Source organism: Myotis daubentonii, chromosome 17, assembly GCF_963259705.1.
Source record: "Myotis daubentonii chromosome 17, mMyoDau2.1, whole genome shotgun sequence".
Classification (NCBI taxonomy): Eukaryota; Metazoa; Chordata; class Mammalia; order Chiroptera; family Vespertilionidae; genus Myotis; species Myotis daubentonii.
Window position 1 is genome coordinate 45,665,666 of NC_081856.1, and position 14,727 is coordinate 45,680,392.

Here is a 14,727-nt window from a genome sequence, read left to right on the forward strand (position 1 = left end):
GACTTACAGATAGATGTTTGTGAAGGTTAATTTTAAGTGTCAACTTGACAGTCTCACAAGGTTCCCAGATTAAACATTATTTCTTGTTGTGTCTGTGAGGATGTATCCATATGAGATCAGTGCTTGAATCAGTGGGCTAAGTAAAGTAGATCATCCTCCCCAATGTGGGTGGGCGTCATCGAATCCATTGAGGGCCTGAATAGAACAAAAAGGTCGGCCCTAACCGGTTTGGCTCAGTGGATAGAATGTTGGCCTGCGGACTGAAGGGTCCCAGGTTCGATTCCGGGCAAGGGCATGTACCTTGGTTGCGGGCACATCCCCAGTAGGGGGTGTGCAGGAGGCAGCTGATAGATGTTTCTCTCTCATCCATGTTTCTGACTCTAAGTGGAAGAGGGAGGAATCGGCCCCTTTTTATTCCTGCCTGGCTGCCTGCCTAAGCAGAGATAGTAATCTCCTCCTGCTCTTCAGTGGGTACCATCTGATATATCAGAATCTAAGTGGCTCCCCTGGCTCCCAGGGCCAGTGAGCAGCCGAGGCAGAGCAGGAAGCAGGTGACAGGTGTCTGCTCCGTGTTCAGAGCTCCTGCCACTTGGCACCCTGCCTCTCGGTCCTGCTTCCCTTCTGCAGAGCCCACAAGACCCATGTCCCAAGGCGTTTGAGAGAGACCAGAGGACCTGAAGTGGTGGGATAAGTATGACAGACTCCACTTTTGTGAATTACTTTGCTTAAAGGGTCATCAGCATCTCTCTAAAGTTAAAAGAACATTATAGTTAAAGTATGTTAGTCAAACATTTGATGTTCTGGGGAAGGATAGAACCTAATCCTTTCCACCCAAGAGCTGTAATTAGAGTTATAATAAGTAATACTTTCAACAACAAAGATCAATATTTTTAAAAGAGTGATGATAATACCTAACATTTGTTGAGCAATACTATTGCCTATCATTGCTCCAAGTTATATGTTAGCTCATTTCATCTTGAAACAACCCTATATTGTAGACATACTATCCTTCCAGTTTCACAGATGAGAAAACTAAGGAACTGAGAGTTTAAGCACCTTTCCCACAATCACACAGCTCAAAGATGAAGACAGAACTCAGTGAGATCGAAATAGTCCAGGCTCTTTTTTTCTAGAATATTCAGGATGCTTTTGCCTCTTCTATAAACACTCTCAAAGTTCTCTATGTCCTTTTAAAATCCACATCCCCTTCAAAACACTGTCTCCATCACCACAGCCTCTTTTCGGATCATTAAGAGGACTCATTTCAAATACTGAACACTAGAGCATCATTTCTCCATCACACTTGATAGTGTCCACTCTGCCCAAAGAATCACACCTGAGAGAATAAAAGGAGACGAGATTTTTTAAATTGTGCATGTGTGTGTGTGTGTGTGTATGTATATATATATATATATATATATATATATATATATATATTCCCTACTCTTTTAAGTGCTTATAATCTCATCAAATAAATCCTTTAAAATTAAGATTTTTTTTTTTTACTACCATGGGGGGGGGGGGGGTTGGAAGTTACTTTCTTCTCTGTTCATAAGTATTTGGTGGAGTGTGAATTAATATAGTTTATCAGCCACAATTGGGTACCAATCCTACACTTGCCAATAGGTCAGGATGCATAATTCAACATCCAGGCAAAAAAAAAAATTTTTTGATTTGCTTAAAATTATTTTAACACCAGGATGATATATAATTTGTATATAAGCATAAAACATCTTCAGAAAGCCATGGGGGGGGGGGGAGGGATTGGTCCCTGGTAGAAAAAGGTGGGAGACTTCTTATCTTTAACCTCTTTGTACCTTTTTATTTGAATAACCTAAACATATTCCCAATTGAACAGTAATTTCGTTTTAAATTTTAAAAGTCCAATTTCAAAATCTGCCTTGGATTTTAGTCTTAGCATCTGTGACTCTTTTAAGATCTGTTTTGTGTTCTCTTTACTTTCCATGGGTACCTCAATTTCCCTTTCTTGACTAAAAGCACTATGTGTCCCTTCATTTGATTTTATAATAAACTTGCTGCTGGCTTTAAGTTCAATTGCCCGAGTTTACAGTATCCAATAAAGTCAGACACAGAAGATAGGTGCTTTCTAAGGTTTTAAAACACTCAGCTTTCACGTCTCTGGCTCCCTCACAGCCTCCAATCTCAGGCTGCCAGACCCTTCTTGTAGGGGCCTCGCCAAATGCACCATGATCCTATGGTGGTCATGTGTGAGCTACTCCTCCAGGCACAATCACTAGGGCCCAGTGCTTCATGCCCAAGTACTCGGTCAGAATGTCCCCCATATCCCTCAGGCTGAAACTTCCTTCTTTAGCTAACCTATCCCAAGAGCAACTGAGATCTTAAATGTATACATACTCAGTCTCTCAGCATGTATGATTGTAGGTAAAGTGTACCATTGTCGCTAGAATGGGTGTATTATGTCCCATACTTCACATTCCAATAACTTTTTGTGGGTATGGAAGTGGGATAGTGTGGGGAATCTCACCCTGCAGTGCCCCCTACTGGTCACTTTGGGAAGAGGTTGAGAATGGAAGGAATGGCAGTAACTTTCTAAATGGTGCTGAGAGAATAAACATGTGGCAAGGTTGAGGGGTTTTTTCCCACATACCCTTCAGATTGGGTATCATTTTGGTACATATGCCATCTGGTCACAAGCTTACAGAGTATACTGAGTCACACTGGTGACAACCCAGTGTTAACAGAAAGGAGAGGCCCTTCAAAACATAGGGAGAGACAGAAGAGAACCCCTCCAGAGAGAGAACAGAATGCCCCAGATCTTCTTAAGAGCTCCTCCCTCCTTGTTCCCAGTCCAGACACAGTGGCCAAAATGGGACATAAAGTCGGTTTTATCCGAGGAAAACACAATACTGAAATTTTCCTTGGATTTTTTCCCCTCATGAATTTTCCTTGTCTTTCAAGGAAATAATAACTCTGGGAGGGTTTTTCATTTGCATTCATGTGATTTCCTTGAACAGATTGGCTTTGTCTAACAACAACTTGGTTTAGGGTTAGGTTAAACGGAGAGCTTTAAGACTGGTATTATACAAAGAGCCCAGAGGCCTGGGGTCCAGCACACGCTGGGTACCCAGGGCCAGCAGAAGGACCCTGAAAAATTCTGTTCACAAGCGCAGGTCCCAGAAGTTCCACTGTAGTTGGGTCATGATGCTGGAATAGAGTCTTTGTGAGACCCCACAAAGGGTAGCTCATTTAAGCTTCCATGCTAGGAAACAGGACTTGGGAAGAATAACAACCAGTGCTTGAATAGCACTTCACAAACCACATTCACATATGTTATTTCCTCATTGAAGTCCTATGATCATCCCTACTCCAAAGATGAGAAAACCGAGGTTCAGAGAGGTCCCTTGTGCCTGGGGTCAAACACAAGAGTAAGTGAATTTGAACCTTGCCTGTCTGACTCCAGGGAACTGAGTTAAGATACCATTCAGAAAACTCAGCTTCCAGCTTTTCTGGGGAAAGTCTGGAAATTTCAGTGGATATAAATGTGGGGGAGGAATAAACTTTCCTCTGCCCTCAAGGTTCTTCTGTTAGTCTAATAATCAAATTAACAAGGGAAAATAACCAAATTTAATACATACATACAGTACGTATGGGAACTCCACAAGCATGAGAGGTTCAGAGATAGAAGGGGGGATTAGGTATATAAAACATCCTGAGCTAGGGACGAGGTAAGGCAGCTTGGGGCTTTAAAGGGTCATTGTGGGAACATAAAAAGAACAGACATTTCGTGAATAGAAGTTTGCCCTGCATACAGATAGTACTTAAAGGGAGGGGCTGAGGTTTCTCTTGAACTTGAAGCTGAAATTGCCTTCAGCTCAAAGTGATCTGCATACGACTGAGGCACATTTTAGGGTGGCTCATTCTGAAGCCCACACAAAGAATTTGGCACTTTATTTCCTAGCTATTAATCCATAAATACAATATACTAGCTAAATATTATAAGCCGAGCCCACCAGCCAATAAATGCCCCTTTGAGACTACCCTAAAAATATTGACTTTTCTGTGTCTTCTTAAATTCCCTTAAAACTCTCTACTTGAGAATTGATATCTTCAACTACTTACACACAATTAGAAGGTCCCTTTCACCTGGTCAAGCTCTGGACCTCTCATTCTTTTCACCTTTTCTTGAGCCTGCCCATCAGTCTCTGGACCATTTCACTACACAGGCACGTATGATGTCTAGGGTTCCACCATGTTTATCCACAACCCACAGGAAGTTGTCGGTTGTTCCTCAAAGCTGAGTTGGGCTTTTTCACACTAACAAATCCCAGCACATGTTGTCTTCATAACAAGTTCATTGTACTAATTTAACATTATATATGAATTTTAATCCTTTACGTCTGGGGTATAGTTTTCACATTTTCTCAAACAGCATGGCAGATTTCATTAAATCAAATTATTTGCCAGCTTACCCTTGGGGGAAAAAGGGGGGACATTTGTAATACTTTCAACAATAAACATAAATTTTTAAAAATATTTTTTTTATTGATTTCAGAGATGAAGGGAGAGGAAGAGAGAGATAGAAACATCAATGATGAGAGAAAATCACTGATTGGCTGCCTCCTGCACGCCCCCCAACTGGGGATTACATCCACAACCCAGGCATGTGCTCTGACCAGAAATCATTCATAGGTCAATGCTCAACCACTGAGCCACACCAGCTTGGCAAAGATATTTTTTTTTAAAAAAAGAAGGAAGGCAAGTCCTAAATCCATAGGAAGACCATGAGGAAGGGTAGGCTGCATGGCTGAAAGTACTGTCCCCAGGCAAAATTTCTTCTCTTCAAGGGGTTCAGGCTCACTGAATCAGAATCAAAGCCTTGTGATAAGTAATGTAATAGAAATGAGTACAAAGCAAAAGTCCATTTTGCTAATTTTGGCTCATTCTTATAACCTATAAAAAATTCTTGCTTTTGTTTTCAAGTGAATAACTATCCAACCCAGTTTCACCTTAACCACAAATTTAATAAGCATGTTTTGTATTTTTGTCCAAATGGTTACTGATATTTTGATACTTCAAAATCAATGCTCTTTGGGTTTGACTGTTTCATTATCGTAGCAGGTTGGATGGCGGCTCCCAAAAAGATATGTCCACATCATAACCCTGGGAACCTTGAATGTGACCTTATTTTGAAAAAGGGTCTTTACAGATGTAATTAATTTAAGGATCTCAAGATCAGATCACTTTGGATTCCCTGGATGGGTAATGACAAGGGTCCCTACAAGAGACACCCAGGGAGACACAGAGAGAAGACCATGTGAAGATGGGGACAGAGGTTGGATTTATACAGACAGAAACCAAGAAACGCATGGATCCCCCCAGAAACCAGAATAGTTAAGGAAGTACTCCCCCCTTGAGTTTTTGGAGGAAGGGCAGTCCTGCAGACACCGTGATTTCAGACTTCTGCCTCCAGAACTGTGAGAGAATAGATTTGTTGTTTTGAGCCACCAAGTTTGGATAATTTGTTATGAAAAATTATCACTGTGCTTAAACACTACTGTGTGTCTCTTTGTATTTATTCATAGGAGTTAGATGTTGTGTGAAGGGGCATACAGACCCCAAGGACACAGGGTTAGGAATCAAGTTAAAGAGGAGAACTGTGAATAACAGGGGTTTTTTTTTACTTTATTTGATTCAATGGGAAGCCGTAGGCTCCTGATTAAAGCCAGGGTTTTTTAAGGTTCAACCGGAAATAATGGGACGTATGAATGGGGTGTAAGCAGGGAGGGGTGGTTTCTGAAGTCAGGGTGCCATTTAGACATTTAGTTTCCAGGTTCCAGACACTAAATGAAAACTGTGTCAGAGGAAGAACCAATGGGAATTAATACGCTAAGAATAAAGAATTTCAACCAGGTATCAAACATTAGAGCAGGAAAAGGTAATGCTTCTGTCCAAACTGAGAATGCTGGAAGGAAAAGCTAATTCACATGGCAGCTTAACCAACGTCCATTTGAACTTCTGAGGCTTGCACACTCCTCAGGTGGCTCACCAGAGGTGTGCTGAACATGTCAGCAACTTAAACTTCCCAGTCCAGTCAGAGAGATCCAAGGGTTGTTAAGTCCTCAGCAGTGAACAGGATGTAGTCACACAAAAATACTAATAAAATGTAAAAGGTATAAAGGAAACTCTAACCTGCGCCATTGTATTGTAGCAGCATGAGCTAATAATACTTTCAGGAGTTAATTTTTCCTCTTTAAAAAAAAAATTCAAAGATCTTTGTGGTAATGAAAGAGTTCTGTATCTTCATCATGGTGGTGTTTATACATACTAGTAGCTACCCCTGTGATAAAATGCACAGAACTAGTCACACACACACACACACACACACACACACACACACACACACAGGAGTGCATGTGAAACTGGTAAACTCTGAGAAAGTCTGTAGGTTGTACCAATGTCAATTTCCTGTTTTGATATTGTACTCGAGCTCGGTAAGATGTTACCACTGGGGGGAACTGGGTAAAGGACTTCTCTGTTCTATTTTTACAACTTCCTATAAGTCTGTAATTATTTTTAAATAAAACTTTTTTAAAAAAGAATTTGAGAGTAAAGAGTGCTATTGTGACTCTGATCCATCCTAGAGAGAGGGTCTGCTTGTGGGACCGTTGTCAGAATCCCAAGCACATCCCTGGAAGAAGGCAGGCCGGCCCATGCAGCGTCCGCTGAGTCCTAGAAATCAAGCCTCCTTGGCAGCTCCTTTACTCCTCCCAGGATGCCCACTCTAGAGACACACATAAAAAGCCACGGCAAACACTGGATTCTGGCTCAGGAAACCCTTCCAGAATGCCTCCCCATCGCCTGTCTGGAGCCTTCTCACACATCACACATGGTTCTCAGCTCTCTTGGCTCCTCACTTTGGCTCTCTCTCTGCTTGTTTCTCAGGGTGGAGCTGGTAATGGTGCCCCAGACTCTTGGCAGTGACTTAAGGCTTTGTGGGGAAAGACTTAGGCATCACCTCTCAGCTCCAAAAACGAATGTGTCTCTGAAAAGCAAAGCTGGAGCTCAGAGGGATCAATGACGCTTCCTGGTTCCCTAGCCATCCAATTGATGAATTATTTTTAATGTCTTTGTTCTGGTTTATGCTCATCTAGCAACAACTGATCCTGATTTGGTCTTTCAAGTGATTTGCTCACTGGAAGAGAGTGACCAGAGAAAATACCAACATGTATCATCATACCTATTACATTTCCCTTTGTAAATAAATCAATCTCCATTGAATGAATTGATTGATTTACTAGTTCCAAATAGCCTCGGCAATCCTAAGAAAGAAGAACGAAGTTGGAGGGATCACAATACCATATATCAAACAAGGCCATGGTAATTAAAACAGCCTGGTACTGGCACTAGAACAGGCATATAGACCAATGGAATAAAATAGAGACTCCAGAAATCAACCCATGACAATATGGCCAATTAATAGTTGACAAAGGAGGCAAGAACATACAATGGAGTAAAGACAGTCTCTTCAACAAATGGTGTGGGGAACACTGGACAGGCACATGCAAAAAAAAATGAAACTAGACCATCAACTTACACTATACACTAGAATAAAGTCAAAGTGGATAAAATGCTTACATATAAGTCACAAAGCCATACAAATCCTAGAGGAAAACACAGGCAGTAAAACCTCAGACATCCCATATAGCAGTATTTTCACTGATACATCTCCTAGAGCAGTGGTTCTCAACCTTCTGGCCCTTTAAATACAGTTCCTCATGTTGTGACCCAACCATAAAATTATTTTCATTGCTACTGCATAACTGTTATGTTGCTACTGTTATGAATCATAATGTAAATATCTGATATGCAGGATGGTCTTAGGCGGCCCCTGTGAAAGGGTTGTTCGACCGCCAAAGGGGTCGAGACCCACAGGTTGAGAACCGCTGTCCTAGAGCAAGAAAAAATAAGCTGATGGTACTACATCAAACTAAAAAGCTTCTGCACAGCAAAAGAAACCACCAACAAGATGAAAAGGTATCCCACTGTATGGAAGAATATATTCACTAATGATACATCTGACAAGGGGTTAATTTCCAAATTATACAAAGAACTTATACAACTCAACACCAGGAAGAGAAACAATCCAATTAAAAAATGGGCAAAGGACTTTAATGGACACTTCTCCAAACAGGACATACAGATGGCCAAGAGGCATTTTAAAGTGCTCAATATCACTAATCATCCGAGAGATGCAAATTTAAAACCACAATGAGTTATCACCTCAGACCTACCAGAACGGCTACTGCCAATAAATCAACAAACAAGTGCTGGAGAGGATGTGGAGCAAAGGGAACCCTCATACACTGCTGCTGGGAGTGCAGACGGGTGCAGCCACTGTGGAGAACAGTATGAAGATTCCTCAAAAAAATTGAAAATGGAACTGCTGTTCGACCCAGCGATCCCACTTCTGGGAATATATCCTAAGAATTCCGAAACACCGACCAGAAAGAATGTGTGCACCCCTACGTTCACAGCAGCACAATTTACAATAGCTAAGATCTGGAAATAGCCCAGGGCCCATCAGTTGATGAGTGAATGAAAAAGCTGCGGTACATATACACAATGGAATACTATGCAGCTGTATAAAAGAAGGGTCTCTTACCCTTTGTGACAGCATGCGTGGACCTAGAGATTATTATGCTAAGCGAATCAGTCAGTTAGAGAAAGAAAGACAAATATCACATGATCTCACTCATTTGTGGAATCTAAGCAACAAAATATACTGAAGAACAAAATAGGCCCAGAGGTATAGATGCATGGAACAGAATGACAGATCTCAGAAGGAACGGGGGTGGAGGGAACGGGAAGTGGTTAACCAAAGAACATATATGCATAACCCATGGACACAGACAGTAGTGTGGGGAAGGCTTGAGATAGGGCAGGGGTGGTCTGGAGGGGGACAGAGAAAGGGGGGGAAGGAGAACATCTGTAGTACTGTCACCAATAAATAAATCATTTTTTAAAAAAATACTCGCCATGCATCACACCCCCTTTCATGAACCTTGGTACAGCCTCTACAAAGTGACTACATCCACAGGGTTTAGTGCCTGTGAGGCTTGGCACACACTCGAAAGTAGCTTCCTAGAGGCGTATCAGGAAAATCAGACTTAATTACATGCACCTCCCCACGCAGCCCCGCCCAGTGAGCACCTGGGGAAAGCGGACGAGTCCCCCCTCTCCTGTTTCAGAGAGATGTGTGTGGAAGAAGGTAAAGTGTGATAAAACCTGTTTGGTGCACAGAAAAGAAAAGCTCTCATCACAAGAAAAACTATATCCACCTGAAAATTAGAAGTAATTATTATTAGTGAGAAATGGAATAATTAGTCTATTTTTGCAGCGGAAAACTGGAGAGGTGGCATCTTTCTGCTCAGAGTTCCCATTGGACGCCTCTAAGGGAGACCTGGGCCTGTCCTGTCCTTTCTCCCAGGAAGTGTAGTGTCCTGATCAGGGAAGGGCGGCACCACCCAAGTTACATGGGGCTTTCCGGGGAAGACGGAGTAGGACGCTGAGGGAGAAAAGCTTCTACAAAACCTTTTAAAGGAGGGAACCCATGGAACACACCAGAGAGAAGGCCTCATTGGTGTGGGATTGGAGAGTATTTCCTCCTTTTACTTGTCATGATTCAAACGCGGAGGGATGCCATGCAAAAATGAGAAAGCAGGGGGCTGGGGGAGGGAGGGTTCTGGGGGAGCTCGCGTATGAAACATATGGAATAAGTTATTGAAAAAGTGGCTCTCACAGAGTTTATAAAAGTTGAGGCGGGGCAGCTATGCTTCTTTTGGAGACAGAGAAGATTGAGGGTGTGGTGAAAAAATAGCAAAACCTAATTAAGATAAACCAAAAACAGAGGAGAACTTTGGGCCAGATGAACTTTCACCTTCCCTAGAATGATTTATGTACTTAGGAATAGCTAGACTGGGCTGGGTTTCTGGGGGTGAATGTTGCTGGTGAACCTGCATGAATCTAGCATTTCTGCAGGAATTCTGGGCAGAGCTATAGTGCTACAGGCAGCGCTAACGTCAAGCATTTGTGGTGATGAGGTCTAGTATTTAAGCAGGACAAACCGTTACTATGTCTTGTGCACCTCACGCTGACAAGAGGAAAAGATGGGTGATAGGGAACAGGCAGGAGGTAGAAAGAGAAGAACAAAATAAATCCGATTGTACAGAAATCTGAAGAAAAAAATGACTCACTTTTTTTAATGCCCTAATCTAGTCTTTGATCTCTATTCTAGAATAGTTTCTCTATTTGTGACTTAGGAGTATTAGAAGTAAAGAGAGACCCAACTGTGCCTAAAGACCCAATCAGATCTAACCAGTGGACTGCACAACAGCTTGAGCCAGAAAGTGCTGGGCTGAATAAAGATGTCAGCCAAATGTCAGCGTATCGAACTGATGAATTGTCACAAGGGAATGCAGAAGCCAGGATCCCAAGGCGATGAAATGTCTGATGGAGAAATTTTACTGGGTGTCAGGAATGGATGGGGAGATTGGGAGAATGCAGAGTCTAAGGCCCAAAATGTCAGTTGAAGGTTGACCCTTGAAAGCTCTCCTAAAGGTTGAGATCCATGGAAGCGTTAGGAAATCAGCATAGTCCATTCTGGTCCAGAATTTTTAAAAATGAAATAAGACAGGGCATTGCTCTCGGCGCTCCCGGCTCTGTCTCCTGTTCAATGGTGTTTGGACGGCACCGCCCAGGGCCGCCCCCGCTTCCAGCCCCCGCCTCCCTCCCGGTCCCATCCGGGCTCCACCTTCAGACCCACCTGCGGGCCCGGACACCACACGGGTTTCCCACCTTCATCCCTGATGCCGACAACCCTGAGCCCCACCTTCGCCAGAGTCACCCCCCCCCCCCCCGAGGTGGAGGCTGCGCCCCCCGCCCGCCCGGCCTCTGTGGCCCCACACCTACCGCTCCCGGGGCTCCTGTCCCCCGCGACGGGGTGGCTCCGAGGGCGCGGCCCTTCCCGAGGCGGCGGGGCAGCTGAGGGCGCTGAGCATCTTCCAGAGGCGCCTCCAGCGTGGGCCCTTCTCCTCCAGGACGTGCGGGGCCTCCCCGGGGGAGGGGGAGCTCAGGGCCTGGCCGCCCGGCCTGGGAGGGGAGCCTGGCCCGGCCCTTGGGGAGCCCCCGGCCCTGGTTCTGCCCCCCAGGCCCTCAGCTCCGTGACTTCCGGCAGAACCACTTCCGGGGCAGGAGGGAAGCTCATCAAGAAGAGGGGCGACACCTGGCCCCCCTCCAGGCTGCGGCCCGGCTGGGCTGGGGAGCATCTCCCCGAAGGGCTCGCCCTCCAGCCCGACCAGGAGCCCGTGGAGCCCAGAGGCCTGTGGGGGGCCCTCTGCCTCCCCCGGGGCCTGGCTTTTACCTGCGCCTCTTCCCGAAACCACTGGCCATTCTTCTAACCGCCCTGAAGGCCTCTCCCGTGCACTGGGCCAGATGAAACAATAAAGCTTTTTACAGGAAAAAAAAACAGAATAGGGTAAGTTGAAATAGGATAAGATATAAAATAGACTATAGTAGACTGTACTAGAAGAGTGCATTCTGTACTAAGGACAAATATTGTTCAATGAAACCTTTAAGTCAGGGGTATGTGTGCACATGGGTACACTGCTCTTGCATCCACCCCCTCCATGTGACCCAGAGGATCCAGCTCCATGGCCAGCTCCAGGAGTGGACCTGATTGGCCTATGCCAATCACAGTAATCCCCGCCTTCCTTGCCAGTAATTGTCTCAGGAGCCCAAGTCAGCCACTGTAGGTCACCACCCCACCCCCGTGAGACGGACACATTACCTAAAATGACTAATCCGGAGAAGAGAAGGACTTTTCTTCCACGGTTGGGTGAGAGATGTTTCTTCTTTTGAGCTAGACATGAACAATGAGATGGGTAGCCCCAGTTGCTACTGACAGAATTCTTGCTACCATGAGGGGAAGTAGGCTTGGCTGGAGCTGATGTCCTAGATGAGAGAATAGAAAGAGAGAACTACCTGAGTCCTCGCAAGCTTGATGGATTAACAATCCTAAAACCGCTGCACTTCAGAATTTAGAATGAAGACAGTTATAACTTTCCTTATTGTTGGATGCCATTGGAGTCAGGTTTTCTGTTGCTTGCTGCTGACTCTATCACACTACAGCAAAGCTAAAGTGAAGATTAAGGTAGGTCATCTATGTAAAAACATTTTGTAGACTGCAGACGTTTTATAAAAATGACAGTTTCTACAAAATCCTAAAGTTTCAACTAAGATAAAAGGGATTTTTTTTAGGAAAAATTCTTAGCTATGTTAAGCCTCAGCTTCTTTCTTTTGGGACATATTTGTTCTCTCCCTTGACCTCTGGACAAGGATTGTAGTCTCTGCAACACCTAGTATATTATCAACACTTAATAAAATGTTGTGTTAACTACAAATTGTCACCAGATGTTCTTAAGGCTTTAGAACCTTCAGGTGAAACTGATTGCACAAAATAGTAGTTTAATTATTACATCATCTGTCTCAATAATGGCGAGCATCTGACTGTCTTAGGGCTGAAACCTCAAGTTAGGCTGCTGTGGCAGTGTTTAAAATGTAAATGCTCGAGATGTGGTCCCTAAAGGCAGATTTGGGGAAGAGCCTACAATCAGCTTCTCTCTGCATCACCATCTTGAATTATTTTGTTTAAAGCTCAACATCCAAAACAAGATGTCCAACAAGAGGAGGTCAAAAAAGAAGTTTCTAGCTAAAATAAAGTTTCGGAAGACAAGTACTCCCAGCAGTGGCAGACAAGAAACATTTCCCATAAGAGGTTAATTAGAAGATAGGATGACAAGACTGTTTAGAAGAGCTAGAAGGAATTGTCTGCTCCTCTGAAGGGTACCAGGAAAGGAACTAGAATCCTGCATCTGCAGACAATGTTCCTCGCATTCAATAGGTCTCAACCCTGTTTATAGATTGTAGTCACCTGGGGAGGTTATGTTTGTTTTGTTTTTGTTTATTTGTTTGCTTTGTTTGTTTTTAGTACCTTTTCCCAATTAAATTAGAATCCCTACGGAATAGGAGGGACTGAATGTATAGACCAACTTCATTCACATCACTTAGAAACTTGTTAGAAATGCAGAATCTCAAGCCCCGCTCAACATACCCACTCAACCTACTGAATCAGGATTTGCAGTTTAGCAGAATCTCCAGGTGATTCTTGTGCCCATTAAAGTTTGAGAATGCAATCTCCAAGAACAGAGAAGCTTGTTTTTCCTCACATAATAGTTCCTGGGGGGAAACCCAGGGTAGCAGGGAAGCTCGACTCCTTGCAGTCATTTGTAGGTGCCTGCCTTTATGTTGCTGTGTCATTTCTAGGACATTGCTAACATGTGCCCGGCCAAAGCTGGATTGCTATGGCTTCAAGCAGCAGAAGGAAATACAGTGTTGAAGGAGAACCTTCTATTGTCTTAAGGCAGTGGTCCTCAACCTTGGCTGCACATTAGAATGACCTGGGAATCTTTTTAAAATCCTGATTTCTGGGCCTCATCCTCTGGAAATTCTGTTTCTTTGTGATGGGGTGGGGCCACAACATTAGTAAAGAAACAGAATTTCTGGAGGATGAGGCCCAGAAATCAGGGTTTTAAAAAGGTTCCCAGGTGATTCTAATGTGCAGCCAAGGTTGAGAACCACTGTCTTAAGGCCTAAAACCGGAAGTGCTACATGATGTTTCTGCTCTGAATTTAATCACAGAAACACAGCTAACTGAAAGGCTGTTGGGGAAAGCTAGCCTAGTCACATGTTCAGGGAGAAGGGGAGAACAAATTTTGGTGAGCAAAGATCAGTCTCCATGCCAGACGCATAGTTAAGTGCCCATAAAATGATAGCTATTACTCCAGCTATTAACTAGAATTACTAGATGTATGCTTCACTAGCTTAGAATACAAACAATGTTTCATTTCTTTTACTTTTCTAGTGAATTGCTTGAGGCCCAAACACTTTACCAGCAGAAAGTCTGAAATCCCTTCCATGAGGCCTTTCCTACTCTTTCATTCCAATATGACCCAACATCCTGGGTCCTTTCTCATTTCTAAAAAGTCAATCACACTTCCAAATGCGAGGCGATAGAAACAACTAGAAAGATCTATTCGCTCACCAGTGCTTTGGTGACTACCTATGGATGTACCACACACTGGTCCCACCCAATCCAATGACTAATGACTCCTGCCATGGAGAAGTCCTTGCTTGTCTCAGTCCACAGGTGAGCCTCCACTCATACTTTTATGTCAAATGCATCTGCTCAGTCACCATCCCTAGGCATGAAACTGTGACAGGCTAGCTGGGTGTAGAAAGGACCTGCCTCAACCATCTGCTACGAAGAAACTACCCTTCACCATGAGATCTTGACCTAGATCACCAGGCCAGCCATGACCATGGTGAATTCCAGTCTAGGGCCCTTGCTGTTCTTTCTTTCCGTTAAGTTCCAGTCTAGTCCATCTCAGTACCTCCGTGTCTAATAATATTAACCCTCAAAAGAGAAGGGCCAAGGACTTTCATCCTTTCCCCTTAGGAGGCTCCGTGGCCCCTTGGCAAAACTACCAGGTCCTGTTCAGGACCAGTTCTTCATAACAAGAGCTGTGGTGAGGGGGCTACCATTGTCAGATCATGAACAAAAATCTCTCAATAATATTACCCCAAGGGTAAGAGGTATCTACTGCCTTGCATTTTTACCTCTAACAGATG